The sequence below is a fragment of the Canis aureus genome, chromosome 11 (assembly GCF_053574225.1).
Source record: "Canis aureus isolate CA01 chromosome 11, VMU_Caureus_v.1.0, whole genome shotgun sequence".
Lineage (NCBI taxonomy): Eukaryota > Metazoa > Chordata > Mammalia > Carnivora > Canidae > Canis > Canis aureus.
Window position 1 is genome coordinate 27,025,112 of NC_135621.1, and position 5,245 is coordinate 27,030,356.

The 5,245-nt window shown below is 39.2% G+C and overlaps 1 non-coding gene across 1 annotated transcript; it reads left to right on the forward strand.

Moving 5' to 3' along the window:
* The first annotated feature begins 365 nt into the window (after positions 1–365).
* On the forward strand, positions 366–468 carry LOC144324456 (U6 spliceosomal RNA). The gene has a single exon (XR_013389963.1). It is a non-coding gene; the product is annotated as a U6 spliceosomal RNA (small nuclear RNA).
* Positions 469–5,245: the final 4,777 nt, after the last annotated feature.

A 5,245-nucleotide genomic window follows, 5' to 3' on the forward strand; every position in this document is an offset into this window, starting at 1 on the left:
TCCGTCTACGGTTCTGATCTGAGAAGGTGCCGCCCACCAGCGCCGGTTCTGCGGAATGGAGCAACATCAAATGAAATGTTCTACATGACGGCTTTTCGGATGTTCGGAGCTAGCCATCATGTTCCCCTTACCTTTCTCTTCTCCGCTCAAAACAGCCCTGCCCTTTCAACCACTTTCTTTTGACACCATTTCCTGCGAACTCTCACCTGGGTATAACTTTTTAAAAATAGGTATCTCAGGATACACATGACCCTTCAGACTAGTTTGATTATCACTCAGACCAAGAGATTACAAGCTCCAGTTACTGGGTGATACTGATTTAGCATTTTAATAGTTCTTATTTTAATTACTTAAAGACTGGTCCTCGTTTCAGCAGCACAGTACACTAAAATTGGAATGATACAGAGAAGATTGGCACAGCCCCTGTGCAAGGATGACACACAAATTCATGAAGCATTTAAATGCTTAAATTCTCAGTCTCCCTTTAGGTTGCCTCTTCCCCTTGCCCATATGCTAATAGAGTTCTTTTTCTAGTTAAAAAAAATTGTGACAAAATGTACGATTTACCATTTTAAACATCTTTAAGTGTAAAGTTCAGTGACTTTAAGTGTATTTGCATTGTTGTACAACCATCACCACCATCTATCTCCAGAACTTTGTCATCTTCCCTTACCAGACTCTCTCCCCATTAGATAATAACTTTGCATTCCTCTCTCCCCCAAGACCCTGGCAACCATCATTCTACTTTCTGACTCTGTGAATTTGACTATTCTAGGTATTGCATATAAGTGGAATTGATATTGTCCCTTTTTTTAAAAGATTTTTTTAAAAGTAGTCTCTCCACTGAACATGGGGCCTGAACTTACAATCCTGAGATCGAGTCAAATGCTCCACAGACTGAGCAAGCCAGGTGCCCCAGTATTGGTCCTTTTTAAATCTGGCTTATTTCACTTAGCACAAATGTTTTAAAGGTTCATCCATGTTGTAGCATGTATCAATTACATTTTTATTTATTTATTTTTAAAGATTTTATTTATTTATTCATGAGAGGCACACAGAGAGAGAGAGAGAGAGAGAAAGAGAGAGAGGCAGAGACACAGGCAGAGGGAGAAGCAGGCTCCATGCCAGGAGCCCGATGCCGGACTGGATCCCGGGTCTTCAGGATCATGCCCTGGGCCGAAGGCAGGCGCTAAACCACTGAGCCACCCAGGGATCCCTCAATTACACTTTTAAAAAGTTGAGTAGCGTTCCATTATAGGTATATATCACATTTTGTTTATCCATTCATCCATTGATGGATATTTGGGTTATTTCCATCATTTGCCTATTGTGAATAACGCTGCTAAACGTGGATATACAAATGTTTAAATTCCTGCTTTCAGTTCTTTTGAGTACATACTCAGAAGTGTAATTGCTAGATCAAAAGGTTAACTGTTTAATTTTTTGAGGAACCACCATATTCTTGTATTTTTGACAAGAGCATACTCTTTCAGGCTTCTGCAGGTAGACTCTATGCCTGTTGTATTTATGTGATGTCAAGTACAATTCTCCTGCATAGCAATCCCTATTGCAAAATAGAATCATTCACATATATAGTCCACTGCCCAGATTATAATTACTGCAGGGGTTGGCTATAGTTTATTAGAGATTTATTTTTAATTTTTATTTAAGTAAACTGTACATCCAGAATGAGACTCAAAGTCACGATTTTGAGATCAAGAGTAGCATGCTCTACTGACTGAGCCAGCCAGGTGCCCCTATTAGAGACTTTTTTTTTTTCCTATAGAGACTTTAATCTGTGTAACACGTAGACAGCATAGCCAAATACCGAGCAGTGAAATATTAAATAACACTTTCTTTTTTTTTTGTTAAATAACATTTTCAAGATGACTATTGTAAAAAAACATTTTTGATATATCATTGCAGGCTTCTCAGTCTCAACTTTTTTAGGAAAAGATAGGCAGCATTTTGCAGCAAGTATCCAGAACCACTAGGCTTTACAAATTGGTGGAAATCTGAACCGATATTTACACAGTACCACAAATTCTTATGTGCAAGTAAGCTCCACTCAGTATCATTCTATATTTTACAATTAAATAACCTGAGCAATGTGCCTTGAAATCAGTGTGCTGGGAAATACTGATCCCCACTGTCCTTGGGATGGCTGCCAGATGGGTGGAACTTGGAGCAGCTAGAGCTCCCTTACCCGTCACTGTATCACCAGAAGTCCTGGATTCCCCGAAATGTGGCCAAGGAGAGGTGCTACCACCTGGTCATCCACTCAGGGCAGCAGCTGCTGAGCGTACCGTTGCTCATCAAAGACAAGGGAGCCATGGTGTTGATGTAGCATCTGGTGTTTCAGGGACCTGAGGTGCTGCTAGCCATGGGCGTCACAGGAGCTGAAGATGGCCAGGGCTCCTTGCAGGTGTAACTCCAGACAGCCGGGCTTTCTGCTTCACATACATGGAATACTTTTGACCTTTGTGGTCAGTGCTGGGAGCAGTGTTCTAAAAACGCATGTTCACATTCTGTGAATTATAGCTCTATCATCTTCAAGTATTTTATGTGATTTCAACGCATGTTCACATTCTGTGAATTATAGCTCTATCATCTTCAAATATTTTATGTGATTCCAATTTGATTAGAAATCCACATTATAAAAAATTTCACATTTGTCAATGAAAGTAGATAGATTAAAATTTTTTAGATTTATTTGACAGAGTATGAGCACAACCTGGGGGAGGGGCAGAGGGAGAGGGAGAAGAAGGCTCCCCACTGAGCAGCCCAATGCCATGTGGTGCTTGATCCCAGGACCCTGGGATCACCACCCGAGCTTAAGGCAGACCCTTAGCCAACTAAGCACCCAACTGCCCAAGGAGTTAGATTCTTTAAATTTAATTTCAATCATAAATTATTGAGATTTAATCCAAATACCAAATACCGCAAGATGCTTTTCAGAGGTTTTTAAGTATGTTCACAGTTGTGCAGCTGCCACCACCTTCTATCCAGAATATTTTCATCACCTAAAAAGGAAACCCTGTTAGCCATCACTCTCCACTTCCCTCTATCCTCAGATCTTGCAACTACTATTCTACTTTCTAATCTCCATGGATTTGCCTATTCTGGACATTTTATATAAAGGGAGTCATATATTATGTCTTTTGAGTCTGGCTTCTTTCACTTAGTACATTTTCAAGACTCATCTGTGTTGTAGCAGGTATTGGTAATTCATTTTTTTTATGGCTGAATATTTCACTGTATGGACATATCACATCTTGTTTATCCATTCATCAGTTCAATCATAAATTTTTATTTTTTAATTTTTTTCAATCATAAATTTTTAAACGATCATAAAAATGGCTTTAAATTTTTGTCAGCTATTTGTACAAATTTCTCGTAGATGGTGATTATGAAGAATGATGCATCACGAATTGTGTATAGGGTTTCAGCCTGTTATACAAAAAAAGTCATGTTCCCACAAGTAGGCTAAGTCTATTGACATTCTGAAAATAATTTCTTACAAGTGTTATACAAATTTAAAACCTTCTATAAAACTTTGTACATGTTATTTTCATCTAATTATATAAAGGATATGGAATGAATTTTTTTCTCTAGGTCTTATGTATACATTCCTTAGTCCTCTCAAGTTTATTCCGTTGTGCCATACAAAAAACCCTCTTTTTATTTGTGCCAGGATGTGAAAAATTTTGGAAGGCACACCTTAGAGAAAGCCTCAGATGTTAAAGATTTTAGTTTTAGGGGAGCCTCTATGGCTCAGTTTTTTAAAATTTTTATTTATTTATGATAGTCACACACACACACACATACAGAGGCAGAGACACAGGCAGAGGGAGAAGCAGGCTCCATGCACTGGGAGCCCGACGTGGGATTTGATCCCGGGTCTCCAGGATCGCGCCCTGGGCCAAAGGCAGGCGCCAAACCGCTGCACCACTCAGGGATCCCTATGGCTCAGTTTAAATGTCTGCCTTCAGCTCAGGTCATGATCTCAGGGTCTTGGAATGGAGCCCTACTTAGGGCTCCCTGCTTGGCAAGAAGTCTGCTTCTTCTTCTCCCTCTGCCCCTCCCCTCATTTGTGCTCCCTCCCTCAATTTTTAAAAGATTTTATTTTTAAGTGATCTCAACACCCAACATGGGGCTCAAACTTACAACCCTGAGATCAAGAGTCACACGCTCTACCAACTGAACTAGTCAAGTGCCCCCAGAAAGCCTCAGATTTTAATGAGGATTCCTATTAGGCAAAAAATGACCACACTTATGGCTGTTTATATGGTTAACTGAGAAAGTTAACAAATTTACAATTTTGCAAATTGATCCTACTTCCCTACAAAATTTATCCTTAATAAAATGCTCATGGCCAAAGTTCATGATCTTGAGTGGTATGGGGCTGTCTGGAGACCTGTGGGTTAGTTTTATGGAGTCAACCTTTTCCCTTTTGCTCTCTTGACTAAAGTAATTGAAAAACTGTATATTTAAAGCGTACATCATGAGGATTTGATACACATACACATTGTGAAACGGTGTCCCACCATCTACTTATATAACACATCTATCAACTCAAATATTTTCCCTTTTTATAAGAACATTTAAATTCTACTCTTCTAGCAAATTTCTATTATACAACAGAGTATTATCAACTATAGTTACCATGTTATACATTAGACCATTAAACCAATCTTCTAATGGGCCAGATTGAATTCATTCCCCTCGCCCCCAGCCATGACTGACAGGATCATCTTAAGTTCGAAACAGGATTTTGTGACAGCAGTTAATACTCTATATAATATATATATATATATATATATATATATATATATATATATATATATAAATAATATATACACTTTTTAAAAGATTCTATTTATTTATTCATGAGAGACACAGAGAAAGGCAGAGACATAAGCAGAGGGAGGAGAAGCGGGCTCCTCCTGCTTCTAGGGAGCCCGAGGCAGAACTCCATCCCGGGACTCTAGAACCACGCCCTGGGCCGAAGGCAGACGCTCAACCGCTGAGCCACCTAGGCGTCCCTAAAAAAAAATATTTTTAAAAATTTGTTTATTAATCTCTACCCCCCACATGGGGTTAGAATTCACAACCTCGAGATCAAGAGTTGCATGCTCTCTGGCTGAGCCAGCCAGGCCCACCTCTGTAAAAAATATTTTGTAAAACTAAATATTCTCACATTTAAAGCTGTAAAGTCTAGATTTGAAAATAACACACCCCCATA